Source organism: Lygodium microphyllum, chromosome 13 (genome assembly GCF_053477565.2).
Source record: "Lygodium microphyllum isolate KBCC chromosome 13, Lygodium_microphyllum_v1.1.10, whole genome shotgun sequence".
Classification (NCBI taxonomy): Eukaryota; Viridiplantae; Streptophyta; class Polypodiopsida; order Schizaeales; family Lygodiaceae; genus Lygodium; species Lygodium microphyllum.
This window is the reverse complement of record NC_141147.1, coordinates 62,152,133-62,168,852: the sequence shown is the minus strand read 5'-3', so window position 1 is coordinate 62,168,852 and position 16,720 is coordinate 62,152,133.

The following is a 16,720-nucleotide window of genomic DNA, read 5'->3' as shown; positions in this document are numbered from 1 at the left end:
GTTGTCTAGCTGTAACAAAGGGCTCTCCTTTATAGGGAAGAGATAGAGCCTTCCCTAATCCTCGGGGTATCACTGTCATGGAAGTACCATGGACCAGTCCCGACTTCTTGCTGTATGAGACAAGGAACTCATCACACATGGATGGATCTTCTGGGATAAAGGGGAAGGAGGCAGCTACGAAAGTCGCAAGTCCTGCCTTCGTGAGAGGCTCAAAAGTGAGTAGGGAAGAGTAATCCCTACTAACCAATGGGACATACTAGATAGGGGGAGTGAGGCACCATTCAGATTGTAAACATACACACCACGACACAGACAATCACAAAGAATGCCTGGAAAACAACCAAAGGGCTACAAAAAAGAAATCAATCCAAAAGAAGGACATTCATACAGACATAGACGCAACTAACTCAGTTACCACCCCAGACAATACACAGCCTAGAAAAAATTCGGCATGACCTTTATACATATGTGACCGAAAGCTTCATGTGATGCAACATTCAAGCACTCAAATCCCCGTATTAGGCAAGAAAGAAAGAACTACACACCGTACCCATAATCGTACAAGATACTTACTGTCAATCCTAACGGCTCTGTTCAGGTACGGACCGTTGATGCCTCTGATGATCCTTTCCTGATCAATGGCTATCATCTGAAGAAGTACTTCCCTCCTTGGAGATCTTGACAATCACAGTCGACCTACCCCTTTCCTTTTGGGTGTCGCACTGACCTTCTTGTCGTGCTTCTAATAGCCCTTATGATTCTCCTCATGAGGCGGTCTCGTTCTACTATCCCCTCGCAGAAACATCTCAACCCGACATTGTTCTCTTCTTGTCTGATCCAACAACGATGGCGAGGTTGGTCCTGACATATGGTATTTCTACCATTCTCTTTCTTAATGGAAAAAAAAAAGAAAAAAAGAAAAGAAGAAGAAAAACAACAAAAACAAACAAAACAAACAAAACTGTTATGGGAGAAAAGGAAGAAATTCCCTGTCATAGCAGGCCTCGTTCCAAGAAAAGGTGGAAACACCCTTGGGCGAGAAGCTGATTGTGGAAAAAGTGGTAACACCCCGCAGTTTAGGATAGCTGACTCATCACCAGCAGAATCTTTCTAGCAAGTAATTTAAAGCCACCTCCCTTGGTGCGCTGTCTCTACAATATCAATCTGTCTGCCCTTCTTAACAGATGACTCTTCTTACAAGTCATTGAAGTACGAGATTTGTAGGCTGCCTCCCTGGGTACGCCTCATCTTCAAGATCCTGACGACACCAACAGCCGACATGATCTTCATCACCAACCCCTTGAGTGATGTGAGCTTTCATCCTAACAGGACGGGGACGTGAGTATGGGCTGCCCTCTGTATCTATCAGAGAGTGAGACAGAGGGTGGGGTGAGTGATCAGTCTTTCCCTTCAAATTGAATGAGAGGTGAGATGTGTGAACAGAGTGTTGTACGCACGGGATGGGCCTCCCAATGCACAATGCACGATCTGTTTCTGTGCACTGCACTACAAGGCTCCCTGGCCTTCCTTCTTGCACTGTATGCTGGCACAGGGCGGGATGCACAGTTGCACCATCAAATGCGCATAAGGCATACAATCTTTGCACAAGTGACGATGAGGATTACATCAATGGGTTTCAGGAAAGGGTTGCCCTCTGTATCTATCAACAAAGCATGAGACAGAGGGTGGACTAAGTGTGACTGGAGTTTCTTCAATCAATTATCGAGAGGTGAGGATTGAGGGGGGACGTTACGACTCTTGGAGTCAAATACGTTCCCATTTCCCTATGTACCCACAGGCTGGGTTTCTGCCATCAGCACATGACACATCACTCTATTCTATACACTGCACTGCAAGGCTTCCTGGCCTTTCTTCTTGCACCTATGCCAGACGGGTTGGATGCACTGATGCACCATCAATTGTGCACCCTAGTATACTCTCTCTGCACCATTCCTTTGTCGATTCCTAAACTGGATGTGAGCTATGGGTTTCATCCTTATTTCCTCGAGTGATATTAGTCATGGGGCGAGTGCCTGCTCTTTCAATCCATTTAAGTGATCGTGAGTTGAGTGCAATATCCCTCGCTATCGATGAATTTCCTGTGATTCCTTCAACCAGCTACCTCTCTAGGTATTGCCACTTGGTCCCTGCCATGAAGGACGAAGAACGTGTGTTGTGAAGACACTTTGTTACCTCCTGCGGCCGACGATGCCTCTAGACGCAACCTTGATAGTCGATATTCCTTCTCGGTAATATGGGCCAAGTTTTTCTAACCCTACACCTTCTGTTTCTCAGTGATGGTCATGTTTTAAGTGTGGGGACGTTTGTGGTTGGTCTGATGTGAGGTACCAAGTCTTTGAAGTTTGGTTTAACCTCCCTATTAAGGTCTTAAGTGTGGGGATGCGTCCCTGCGCGTCTATGTTGCATACCCCCATGCATATACCCTGTTCTAATCACGCATCTATGTCGTGACTTTATGTTACCCTGATGGGGTCCCTTCCCTACCCTTTCATTCTATTTCACCATATCCTCGGGGTTGTTCCTTGATCGTTTGCCCTTATTCTAGGTTTTGTGCTTCTTTCATACGAACGGACCTTACGTTCACCAGAAACTCAATCTAACCTTACATCCCTGTTCATCCCTTTGAACTACCTATTTTGCATTTTTACCAACCCCTGTTTCGATAGATGATTCTCAAGTTATTACTTTTTGAAGTAATTCTCGTCAATTGGACATTTTTCCATGTGAACGCATCATTATTGCTTTGGAACCCTGATCTGATGAGTCAGTCCTATCCTACCCCTCCTCCCTGACATTTTTTCTTTTTACTCCGTGTCATTTCAATGCACGGTTCATCTGTTATTAATTTCTGCGGGTTTTCAGACATTTTTCGTGCCTAATTTTCACATTTTTCCATGTGAGCCTGCCCTATCTTCACCAAAATTCCAGTTTGATTTGACAACCGTGTCCTGCCAGCCTTTCCCCCACTTTTTCCTTTTCCCTCCCCCCTTTTTCGACTGTCGAATTTTTAGTTATTAATTTTTTTGAGCATTTTTTAAATGCATTTTTCATGTTTTTTCCATGTGAACCTATCCTAATTTCCTCTAAACGGAGCTTTGATGTGCCAGTCCTGTGAATTCCTTTCTTCTGTACATTTTTCCTCTTTACCGCCTGCTATTCCGACGCATGGTTTTTCTCGTATTAATTTTCGAGTCCATTTTCGGGCCCATTTTTGGGGTTCTTCCCATGTGAACACATCCTATCTCGATCGGAACTGTGTTTTGTTGTGATAGGGTTGTTGGATACATTGTTCTCCACAGTTTTCCTTCTTTTCGCACTTCATTCCGATGCGTGGATTTTTCGATATTAATTCCCGTATGTGTTTTCGGGTTTGTTTTTTGCGTTTTTCCCATGTGAACACCCCGATTTTGTCACGGAACCCATGTTGCATGTTTCCAACATTTTCCCCTCATCTCCCGGCACATTTTTCCTTTTTATGGATTGTTGATCCGACAAACGGTTTGGGATTTATTAATATTTCTTTATTTTTCCCGTTACCCGTGTTTCTCGCCTCGCGCGTGAACGTGCCTGTTTTTTGTTTTACGCGCCTCGGAACGCCCCGTGGTGTCCGTGGCTCACGCGTCCCCGTCCCTGTCCGTTTGAACTTGTCATTGCAAAAAAAAATTTACCCCTGCCCGCGTATACGCACGGGCCGAGGATGTGTTCTTTTCTTTTATTATTTCTTTTTCATTAATATAAAAAGAAAAAAATATAAGTAACCTATACATATAATTTAAAAAATAATTAAAAAAAACTTTTTTAAAAAAACAAACAAAACAACACACACACACAATTAAATCACCAAGGCAAATCCATCTTTTTATAGCAAAAGAAAGGAAAAATACAAACAAGAAAAATAATGAAAAAGAAAAAAAATAATTTTAAAAAAACCCACGTACCTATCGTGTCGATTTGTTTCTTCTTCCTCCTCTCTCTCTCTCCTTCTTCCTCTCTCTCTCCTTCTTCTTCCTCTCTCTCTCCCCTTCTTCTTCCTCCTCTCCCTCTCCTTCTTCTTCCCTCCCCTTCTTCTTTCCTCTCTTGCTCTTGCTTCTTCTTCTTCTTCTTCTTCTTCTTCTTCTTCTTCTTCTTCTCCTTCTTCCATATCTTCTCTCCCAGCGGCAGCATCGCTCCCCCTCCTCCCACCATTGCCTTCTTACCCGACACCCTTCTCTCTCTCTCTCTCTCTCTCCTTCCGCCCCACCCTCGTGCCGCCTCGCTAGTGGAGGTCGCCGCAGCCGCCTATGCTTGCCACTCCCACCATGTCTCCCTCTGGAGCCCACACGTGGCCACCTACTAATTGCCACCCCCACTAGTGGTTGTACCTGGTAGGGGTGTGTATACAGTGGCTTGAAGGCGCACGGAAGAGTCCCCCAAAAGCAATTAATCCAGTCAAACAAAATCAAAGACCACTGACTGAACAAAAAAAGAACACCTTAGTGGGTTGAATGGATTTTTGTTTTTGTTTTTTATTTTTATTCTTTTTAAAAGTTTGGATTGTATAGGGGTTATATAAGGGGGGGGGGGGGGGGGGGGGGGGGGCAGGCAGCGACGAGTGGAGCAACGACGGCACCAGGCATGTGGGCGTGATGGCAGGTTGGTCTTGGCGGCGACGGCTCCACGTGGCACAAGTGACGGCAACCCGGCAGAGTGCAAACGGTCGGTGGGCTCTATACTGGAGGCCGGCGGTTCCTGGAGGTTGACTTGCGGCACTTGGAAGGTGATCACGGCCAATGGGCACAACCACTAGTGAGGCGACAATTAGCAGGTGGCCACGTGCAGGCTCCAGAGGGAGACATTGTGGGAGTGGCAAGCATAGGCGGCTGCGGTGACCTCCATTAGCGAGGCGGTGCCAGGGTGGGGCAGAAGGAGGAGGTGGTGGGAGGAGGAGAATGTGGAGGAGGAGGAGAGGAAGGAGGGAGAGGGTACACAAGGGCAGGGGAGAGAGAGAGAGAGAGAGAGAGAGAGAGAGAGAGAGAGAGAGAGAGAGAGAGAGAGAGAGAGAGAGAGAAGGGTGTCGGGTAAGAAGGAAATGGTGGGAGGAGGGGGAGCGCTGCTGCCGCCGGGAGAGAAGATATGGAAGAAGGAGAAGAAGAAGAAGAAGAAGAAGAAGAAGAAGCAGGAGCAGGAGAGGAAAGAAGAAGGGGAGGGAAGAAGAAGGAGAGGGAGAGGAGGAAGAAGAAGGAGAGAGAGAGAGGAAGAAGAAGGAGAGAGAGAGAGGAGGAAGAAGAAACAAATCGGCACGACAAGTATGTGGGTTTTTGTATTTTTTATTTTTTTCCCTTTTTCATTCTTTTTCTTGTTTGTATTTTTCCTTTCTTTTGCTATAAAAAGATGGATTTGCCTTGGTGATTTAAATGTGTGTGTGTGTTGTTTTGTCTTTTTTTTGTCTTTTTTTTTGTTTTTTTCAATTGTATGTATAGATTATTTATATTTTTTCCTTTTTATATTAAATAATGAAAAAAGAAAAATAAAAAATAATAAAAGAAAAGAACACATCCGGCCAGTTTATCTGAGGTCCTGTAAGAGAATCATTCGAGCTCCATCCTCGTCTTTTGGGAAGCTGCTAATCAAACCCTTCATATTCACCAACCAACTGAGGGGGTTGAGATATAGAAGTGGCAAGAGATGGCAGTGGAATAAGTAAAAGCGGATGAAGAGATGGGTAGGCAAAATCATAAAAGAAGGAATAGGTTAAAGAAGGAGTGGCTGAAAATTTTAGGGAATCAGTTAGGAAGGGTGTCAATTGATAAATAGGAAAGGTAGAAGGTACATGAATAGATGGAGAAGGGCATGGTGGAGAAGGGGAAAAAACTCTATCTTCGACAAAAGAGCAATATGTAAATATTGGAATTTGAGGAAAAGATTGAGGTTAGAAAAGAACGGGTAAGATTGCTGTGGAATTGGTTTGATAAAGGGAAAAATAGGTATCATAGCGATGAGCCATTTGTTGGTAATAGAATAGGCTAGGAATAGAGGAACCTAAGACAGATCTTCTCTGATAGGCATAAAAAAAGGTTGAATCAAATGGATTATTTTTGGAAAGGTGAGCTAAGAGATCCACCCTCAATTGGTTAGTGCTCTGTACATAGGTAGAAGTTCTGTTCTGTCGTTGATTCAGGACCACAGAATCAATCATTGAGTGCCATGAATTATTAGGGCAAGTAGCCACTTTTGAGGAGTAACTCTGGAACATGTCATCTATTCGTAACTCCAAATAGTTGACATACAAAACAGCTTGCAAAACCACATCTCCCACATACCAGGACATATCTACTTCATTTGGAATCAACAAATATCCCCGTAGATACATATATGACAGCAACATGGTATCCGTCGTGATAGAATCTTTAAACACCATACGGACCACTTCTATCAATAACTCAAGAGACCAAGCCCCACTCCAACCATCCTCTGGAAGAGGAAGATCCATCGTTGAAAGCTTCATGTAAAAGGCCAACTTTTGCAATTGATAGTGGACAAAGAAAGAATATTCTGAAGGAACATATTCCTGGAAATATTCAAAGGTAGACCATAGCAGATCCATCCTGGACTGCAATCTTTCCACTTTATCTTGAAATAGAGGACACAAGGTAGCCTGTCTTTGGATAACTTCCAAGTCCTGCTTGGATAGAGAAGGGATTAGTGGAACATTAGGGCTTGGAGGAACAGACCGTGACTTTGCCAGTTGGTTGTGCAACTTCTTGATTTGGAAAGCTTGTGATTCCACTGTGTCTTTAACAGTCTGTAAGGCTGAGAGTTTTACATCTAAAAGAGTTTGAAACTCTTGCGCTTCTTTGGATATCCTCTCCTTCTCCTTTGAGATTCTAGTGACCTCTGATTAAGCTTCTGTTAACTGAATCTTCAAAGAAGATATCTCTTCTCTTTGGGTCTCAATCATGTGGGTTTGTTGCTCCATCTGCTTAAACAGATCTGCTAATGTGTCTTTAGTAGAGGCTAACTCGGATGTTGCCTTATGCAACTGGTTTTTGAATTGCATCAGTTTTTCATAAAAGGAAGCATACAGCTGTTGAACATAGGCTGTCAACACTGAAAGTTCAATTGAACTCTGGATGTCTTTACATAGAAATGGAATGGCATCTCCCGACACTAAACTGTTCAGTGAAGGGACTGATGTGTCCAATGAACCCTCTCTATGTGCTCTGAATAGGTTGTTACATGTGAGATAAGCAGGGAGGTCACTGCCAGATGTAGCAGGAATTGTAACTGAAGGAAGAACTGAAGGAGCCTTATCTGCCACCCGCTTCAAGCGTTTGCGCTGTATGACCAAGGGAGGAGGAGAATCCAGATCCTTGATATCAATTTGTTCTGATTCTTTTGAAGATGGAGGGGGAGTTATTGGATCAGATGGAGGAGGTAGAGGCACCCTCTTCTTTAAACTTGAGTAGGTCAAGAAAGCAGACAGGTAGGATCCATAGGTAACATTTGTAACATTGCCCCTGGTTACTTTGATGAAATGTTGATCCATCTTGGTGAGTAGGTAAGTGCTCCAATCAATAGCTACTCCTTTTAACACCATGCTTGAAGCTGTAAAGAGATCTTTGGACAAGTAATGGGATGGCATTTTGGCATGCATAAACCTGTCTTGGAGAAACTGGCAGACCAACTTCCACACATGATTAGTGATCATGGAAAAGAAAACTCCTGAAGTGTTGATCACTTTCTTGACATCCAGAATTTCCTTGGTCTGTTTCTGTAACAGCTTCAAAATCTCATCGTTAGAGAATAGTTGTCTAGCTGTAACAAAGGGCTCTCCTTTGTAGGGAAGAGACAGAGCCTTCCCTAACCCTCGGGGTGTCAATGTCATGGAAGTACCATGGACCAGTCCCGACTTCTTGCTGTATGAGGCAAGGAACTCATCACACATGGATGGATCTTCTGGGATCAAGGGGAAGGAGGCAGCTACGAAAGTTGCAAGTCCTACCTTCGTGAGAGGCTTAAAAGTGAGTAGGGAAGAGTAATCCCTACTAACCAATGGGACATACTAGATAGGGGGAGGAGCGTGAGGCGCCATTCAAATGGTAAACACACACACCACAACACAGACAATCACAAAGAATGCCTGCAAAACAACCAAAGGGATATAAAAAAGGAATCAATCCAAAAGAATAACATTCATACAAACATAGACGTAACTAACCCAGTTACCACCCCAGACAATACACAGCCTAGAAAAAATTCGGCATGACCTCTACACATGCGACCGAAAGCTTCATGCGATGCAACATTCAAGCACCCAAATCCCCGTATCATGCAAGAAAGAAAGAACTACACACCGTACCCGTAATCGTAACACATAGACAAATCAAAAGACCATAAGGATGTACATCAAGACTTGACCATAACTTGGACCATCAGTGTCAACTAAAAGACTTTTACGCGCCCATCCCACGAAGCGTGTTTATTAAAAAGGGAGAAAAAATTACAGTGAGGAGAATTATTTTAATGAAGGGTTTATTTTAAGAAAGTATTAACAATGGGTGACATTTTATTAGGTTATAAACCTTAATAACAAAACGACGGTTCCTTCTTAAAACTTTAATTACAATTTATTAAGTTAAAATGGTGATTTAACGCAACCCGGACTACGATGCCTAGACTGGGTCTCTGAATGCAAATTCCTTAATTAAAAATTAATCGTGATGTGGAGCGTTTTTTTGCCAGCGCGTGCTTGTTCGTGACGGCTGGTTCATTTTTATTACAAATTAAGGTGCCTCGTAAGTGCACATAGCACGTGCAAAGTGAATGGTTGGTTGATTTTTAAATTGTTAAATTATGTGTTTAGCGCGAATGCGCGTGGAAAATTTGGGTGAATAAATAGTTCATTGTAACAATTAATTATGATTAACGGGAAATGAAAATAAATAAAGCTCACAAAATAAATACCTAGTAGGGGTGTGTATACAGTGGCCTGAAGGCGCATGGAAGAGTCCCCCAAAAGCAATGAATCCAATCAAACAAAATCAAAGACCACTGTGTGACTGAATAAAAAAAGAACACCTTAGTGGGTTGAATGGATTTTTTATTTTTATTTTTTATTTTTTATTATTTTGGTTTTTAAGTTTGGATTGTGTGGGGATTATATTTTAGGTATGTTTGTTTGGGTTTTATAATGTGGTTTGGTTAATTTATTTTATTATGTGTGGTTATTTGTTTTATGTGTTTTTCTTTCTGTTTTTGTTTTTTTAAATAATTTGGTTGTGGTTTTTTTTTCAAAAGGAATAATAAGTAAATGAAGTTATATAGCACATGGATATGTGATGAAGGAAAAAAATAAAATTTCAGCCATTTCGAAAATATCCACAATTTATGTTATGAAAATAAGTTTGTTATTTTTATGTTTATTCTGTTTTGGTTTTTTTCAAAGAATATTGGTGCCTTGTATGAAAATATTTTGAAGTGAGAAATTCATGGAAAAAGATGAGGGGGGTGGGTGGAAATTTTTTGAATTTTTTCTATATTTTTTACTAAATTTAAATGTTTTTTAAAACATTTTTAAAGTAATTTTGAATGAATTTTTAAATTTTGAGTTTGTTAGAAGTTTGGTGGTTGAAATTTCCACCTAACAAATTTTCCAAAAATTTGCTGAAATATGGGAAAATTTTTAGAATTTTTTTTGTAATTTTTCTGAGTTAAAATGAATTTTTAAATTAACTAAGTCAATTAAATTATGTAAATCAGGTTAGTTTGGTAAGTACGGTCAAATCAAGTCAACTAAGTCATGTTAGTCTGAATAAGTCAGGGATGGTGGAGTCAGGTTAGTCAGGGTTGATTAGGTTAGTTTGGGTTAGTCTAGGTTAGGTAAGTTAAGTAGGGTAATCTGAGGTCAGTCTAGGTTAGTTAAGTTAGTCTAGGTTAGTATAAACTAACCTAGGTGAGACTAACTAACCTAGGGTTAGTTAGTGGAGAGGGGACTAACCTGACTTAGGTTAATTAAGGTCCGTTCATATGAAAGAAGCGCAAAACCCAGAATAAGAGCAAACGATCAAGAAACAACCCTGAGGACATGGTGAAATAGAACAAAAGGGTGGGGAAGGGACCCCATGAGGGTAACATAAAGTCACGGCATAGATGCATGATTAGAATAGGGTATATGCATGGGGGTATGCAACATAGACGCACAGGGACGCGTCCCCACACTTAAGACCTTAACAGGGAGGTTAAACCAAACTTCAAAGACTTGGTACCTCACATTAGACCAACCACAAACGTCCCCACACTTAAAACATGACCATGACTGAGAAAGAGAAGGTGTAGGGTTAGAAAAACTTGGCCCATATTGCCGAGAAGGAATATCGACTATCAAGGTTGCGTCTAGAGGTATCGTCGGCTGCAGGAGGTAACAAAGTGTCTTCACAACACACGTTGTTCGTCCTTTGTGGCAGGGACCAAGTGGCACTACCCAGAGAGGTAGTAGCTGGTTGAAGGAATCACAGGAAATTCGTCGATAGCGAGGGATATTGCACTCAACTCACGATCACTTAAATGGATTGAAAGAGCAGGCACTCGCCCCATGACTAATATCACTCGAGGAAATAAGGATGAAACTCATAGCTCACACCCGATTTAGGAATCGACAAAGGAATGGTGAAGAGGGAGTATACCAGGGTGCACAATTGATGGTGCATCAGTGCATCCAACCCCTCTGGCATAGGTGCAAGGAGAAAGGCCAGGGAGCCTTACAGTGCAGTGTATAGAGCAGAGTGATGTGTCCTGTGCCGATGGCAGAAACCCAGCCCGTGGGTGCATAGGGAAATGGGAACGTACCTGACTCCAAGGGTCGTAACGTCCCTCAATCCTCACCTCTCGGTAATTGATTGAAGAAACTCTAGTCACACTCAGCCCACCCTCTGTCTCACGCTCTGTTGATAGATACAGAGGGCAGCCCTTTCCTGAAACCCATTGATGTAATTCTCACCGTCACTTGTGCAAAGGTTGTATGCCTTGTGCGCATTTGATGGTGCAACTATGCATCCCGCCCTGTGCCAGCATACAGTGCAAGAAGGAAGGCCAGGGAGCCTTATAGTGCAGTGCACAGAAATAGATCATGCATTGTGCATTGAGAGGCCCATCCCATGCGTGCAACACTCTGTTCACACATCTCACCTCTCATTCGATTTGAAGGGAAAGACTAGTCACTCACCCCACCCTCTGTCTCACTCTCTGATAGATACAGAGGGCAGCCCATACTCACGTCCCCATCCTGTTAGGATGAAAGCTTACATCACTCAAGGGGTTGGTGATGAAGATCATGTCGGTTGTTGGTGTCGTCAGGATCTTGAAGATGAGGCGTACCCAGGGAGGCAGTCTACAAATCTCGTACTTCAATGACTTGTAAGAAGAGTCGTCTGTTAAGAAGGGAAGATGGATTGATATTGTAGAGACAACGCACCAAGGGAGGTGGCTTCAAATTACTTGCTAGAAAGATTCTGCTGGTGATGAGTCAGCTATCCTGAACTGCGCGGTGTTACCACCTTTTCCACAGTCAGCTTCTCGCCCAAGGGTGTTTCCACCTTTTCTTGGACTGAGGCCTGCTATGACAGGGAATTTCTTCCTTGTCTCCCATAACAGTTTTGTTTGTTTTGTTTGTTTTTGTTGTTTTTCTTCTTCTTTTCTTTTCTTTTCTTTTTTCTTTCATTAAGAAAGAGAATGGTAGAAATACCATATGTCAGGACCAACCTCGCTACCGTTGTTGGATTAGCCAAGAAGAGAACAATGTCGGGTTGAGATGTTTCTGTGAGGGGGTAGCAGAACGAGACTGCCTCATGAGGAGAATCATAAGGGCTATTAGAAGCACGACAAGAAGGACAGTGCGACGCCCAAAAGGAAAGGGGTAGGTCGACTGTGATTGTCAAGATCCCCAGGGAGGGAAGTACTTCTTCAGACGATAGCCATTGATCAGGAAAGGATCATCAAAGGCATCAACGGTCTATACCTGAACAGAGCCGTTAGGATTGACAGCAAGTACCTTGTACGGGCCCATCCACCATTGTTGAAGCTTGCCAGGAAACTTGCCAAATCTCGAATCATAGGCTAGGACAAGATCACCTTCTTTGAACTCCTTGTGGTTGATGAAACTATCATGATAGGCCTTATGTTGCGCTTGAGTGGTTTCCATGCACTGTAGGGCCATCCGCCGTATCTCGTCCAAGCATTGCAAGTGCAGGAGATGGGGTTGCCGTGACTCACTATCTCCCAAGCGTTCTTTAACTGCTACTCGCAAAGAGGGCAATTTGATCTCAACAGGGAAGGCATCTTCTGTACCATACACTAGCTGAAAAGGGGTCTGTCCTGTTGCTACCTTAGGAGAAGTTCTGTACGCCCAGAGGGCCTCTGTAAGTTGATCGTCCCAGTCGCGACGATGTGTGGCAATTGTTCTTGTTAGAATTGAGCAGAGGATGTGATTGGTGACTTCAACTTGGCCATTGGCTCTTGGGTAATAGGGAGTGGACTTACGATGGCGGATCTTATACAGCTCTGTCAACTCCTCCATGATTTTGTTAAGGAAATGAGTACCTCTGTCACTTACCAGCTTGAGGGGACTGCCAAAATGAGTGATAATATTCTCATACATGAACAGGGCTACATTGTTACCATCATCCCACTTCAGGGCTTTAGCTTCACACCACTTTGTGACATAATCCGTACATACTAGGATATATCTGTTCTGCTTCCGTCTGGTGGGTGGATCAATGGGACCCACAAAATCAATCCCCCACTTCTCGAATGGCTTTAGGGGGAGAATGGGTTGAAGTGGTATGGTACTTGTTTTGGTGGGTTTTCCCATTCGTCGTTGACAAGCATCACATCTCTTGCAGTAGTCATATGCATCCTTGTGGAGGGTTGGCCACCAGTATCTTGCTAACAGAGCCTTCCTGGCCGTCACTTCTCCTGCGAAGTGTCCACCACAAGGTTCGTCATGGCATGCTTTCAATACTATGCTGATTTCATCTCCTGCAACACATCTTCGCAGCACTTCATCTTTGCCTTTCTCGTACAGTGCACCGCCTAACAAAGTGTAGGGGCCTGATTCTAACAGAAGCTTCTTCTTCTCATGGCTTGAGATGCCATGAGGATAAGTCGAGTTGCTAGGAGATTGGCTATGTCTGCATACCAGGGAGTGACTGTTTCAACTAGAAACAAGGAAGCATCAGGAAGGTCTAGATCATCCTGTTTCTCTTCTTCTGTTTGAGAGATACGTGATAGATGATCGGCTAAGACATGGGAATGGCCAGGCTTAGTGACTACTTCAAAGTCAAACTCCTGGAATAGGAGCAACCATCTCATCAGTCGTCCTTTAACATCTGCTTTGTTCATTAGGAAGGACAGGGCTTCATGATCCACATAGAACTTGAAATGTGTTGACAGTAGATAGTGTCGAAACTTCTCCAATGCAAACACCATTGCCAAGCACTCAAGCTCTATCATTGTGTAGTTCCGCTCCTTGACAGTGACCTTTCGGCTTGCATAATATATCGATTGATCTAATTTAGAGGGGCCCTTTTGACATATGACAGCACCTAGCCCTTCAACTGATGCATCGGTGTGCACATGAAACTCCTTCGTCCAATCAGGAGGTTGCAAAATAGGTGCTTGGATAAGGCACTGTTTTAGGGTATTAAAGGCTTCTTCACAGTCATCCATCCAAAGGAAATCCACCTCTTTCCTTAGGAGCTTGTGCAGAGGGGCTGCCTTAGTTGCAAAATGTGTAATAAATCTCCTGTAGTAGCCCACATGGCCAAGAAATCCTCTTAATTGCTTGAGGTTTGTTGGTGCTGTTAAGACGACAATCTTTTCAATCTTTGCCAGGTCTGTTGCAATCCCTTGTGCAAAGACAATATGGCCCAACAGAACTCCCGAGGAGACGCCAAAGACACATTTGTCGGGGTTGAGAGAAATCCCATACTCTCGGCATCTATCAAAAAATTGCTCTAGGTGTCCCCAGTGTTCACGGATCAAACTATAGACACAGAAGTCATCAAGATACACCTCAATGAAATCATGCAAATGATTCTGGAAGGCAGCCATCGTTACTCTTTGAAAGGTAGCAGGAGCATTACAGAGTCCAAATGGCATCACTCAGTAGGCATAGGCCCCCGATTCTGTGGTGAAGGTTGTTTTGGATTGGTCCTCTTCTACGATTTGGACTTGGTTATATCCACTAAACCCATCCAAGAGGGAATACAACTCATGGCCTGCCACTGTGTCCAATAGTTGGTCTGTAAAAGGGATAGGGAAATGATCCTTCTTCATCTTCGAATTGAGCTTCCGAAAGTCGACACATATTCAAAGTTTCCCGTTCTTCTTGGGCACTATCACAATGGGCGAAACCCATTCACTATTAGCCATGGGATAGATGAACTCTGCTTCAAGAAGTTTCAATAATTTGGCCTTCACCAGGGTAGAGTAATTAGGATTCATACGCCTTTGTCTTTGCCTTACAGGTTTGGCATCGAGCTCTAGGTCAATGTGATGTTGGCATACTGTGGGATCAATATCCTTCAGGTCTTTGTACGACCAAGCAAACACGTCTAAGTTCTCTTTGAGTAGGTCTCGCAGGACTACTAGTTCTTCTTATGGAATATTGAGGTCCACTTTGAGGTGACGTTTAGTACCCTCAGCATCCAGGAACGTGACTTGTCTTTCACCTTCCACTTCGCGGATAAATGTCCCACGGATTGCTTCTGCTGACTCTTTCAAGAGAGTAGTATCCTCGTCTGATGTCCCACTAGAACCAGTGTCCTCCTTCTGAATAGATGACTCCTTTGTCTATTGAGGTTGCTGGAAGGGGATCAGAGCTTTGTCTACTTCTGTGTGAGTGGTGATTTCTTTAGGACTCAAGGATTCATCTTCAGAGGATGCATCCAGGAATGTCACATAGTACGGACCTTCTGGAGGCCGTGGCTCTGATGGCTCTAGCTTCTGTTGGCAGGGGGCATCATCATCATCTTTTCTTTGGACTGAACAGTCAAGGCGATAGGAGCCACTGGTAAAATTAATTTTTATGCTTTTAATCCATTGCTTATACAGATTTTGCATACTTTGTGGTCCATTGGTCAACCCAAATGGAACCATAGTCACTCCCTCCAGCACTGGGAGATCTTCGGCCTCTGAGGTCTCTGTAGGGACATCAACCAGATCATACTCTATCAAAGGGAATTCTTCATCTGCACTTTCATAACCTGCTTCGTTTTCTTCCTCATCATTTTCATCCTCTTGCTCTGGAGGCTCTCTCTCTGCTTCTGTAGAGGCTCTGTAGGAGAAGAATAGATCTTCTGCCTCTGCATCTACTTCTGCTTTTGTCACAGCTTCTGACTCTGCTTCTGCCTCTAGCTCTGGCTCTATATCTGTTATTGTCTCTGTAACTGTCTCTGTATCCGCTCTGTCTTTGTTCTGTAGCCACTCTGTCTCTGCTCTGTCTCTGTACTGTCTCTCCTCTGTAACTGTACTGTCTCTGTATTGACTCTGCTCTGTCTCTGCGACTGTCATGTAATAGGGAGAACATTACATCCATGCTTCTATTTCACTATCAGAGGTGATTTCCGAAGTTAATTCTAGTTGAGGCAGGAGGTATTCTCCCATGGACAAGGATTTTGCTTCTCTTGACAGTTGGCTTACAGTGCCCACTGTTAGGGACTGTGCCTCTGTTTTCTTAGGAAAGATTTTCTTAATAGCCTCTTCATCTCCTGATGTTCAATCTATTACCTCATTGGAGGAGTCAGTTATGACTTCAATGGATGTGGATCCATTGCCTTTTTGTGATCCATACAACTTTAACACTGTTTTCTTGGGTCCTCTGCCTAGGGTTAGGGTTCCTTTGAACCAGTCCGTCCTGGCTCTTACTTCAAAAAACCAAGGTCTTCCCAATAGTAGAGGGTATGAGGTCCCATAAGAATTTGGCTTGACCACCAAATATGTTAGCCAATAATCTCTTCTTGCAAGGGTTTTTTTTTTACGTATGGGAGGATGCCCAACGGTTTGAATCTGCTTTGGTCTGCCAATCTAATAAGCCACTGTGTAGGTTGAATTCCTTGCAACCCTAAGTCCTTCATTGTTATATCTGTCATTATGTTTACTGATGAGCCTCCATCAATCAATGCATCTGAAATGAAGCATCATTCTATCCATATACTAATCTCTGGGGTTCCAGGATCTAGGAAGGCGTTAGCCATGTCGACTTCCTTTATAGGCTCTGGGTCCTTATTGGTCTTGGTCGCTGTTGAAGGAGCGATCCTTAGTCCATGCCTTCTTGTCAAGATGCTTTTGAATCTCTTTCAGCAGCTGGGAGACAGCATCAACAACAACTGTTGGAATGTTAAGTTTGGTTTAAAAGTGTCTAGGTCTTTTACCAAGTCATAATCTTTGATAGGATCCACAGGCTTCTCCAACCGGCTGTGGGGAATGGGACTACACCCATTTTCATATTTCCTCTTTCTGCTAACAATTGCAACATTGACACTTCTTCTGTTTCTGGAGGTGCTTCTGTATCTTCTATATCCTGGGCCTCTGGTCCTATCTCTGGGACTGTCTCTGTAGCTTTCTGTGGCACTGTAGTGCTCTGTACTGTACTATTCTGTTCTGTACTGCTCTGTCCCTCTGTAAGGTAGGTTGAACTTCACAGCCTTGGCAGGAGAATTATTTT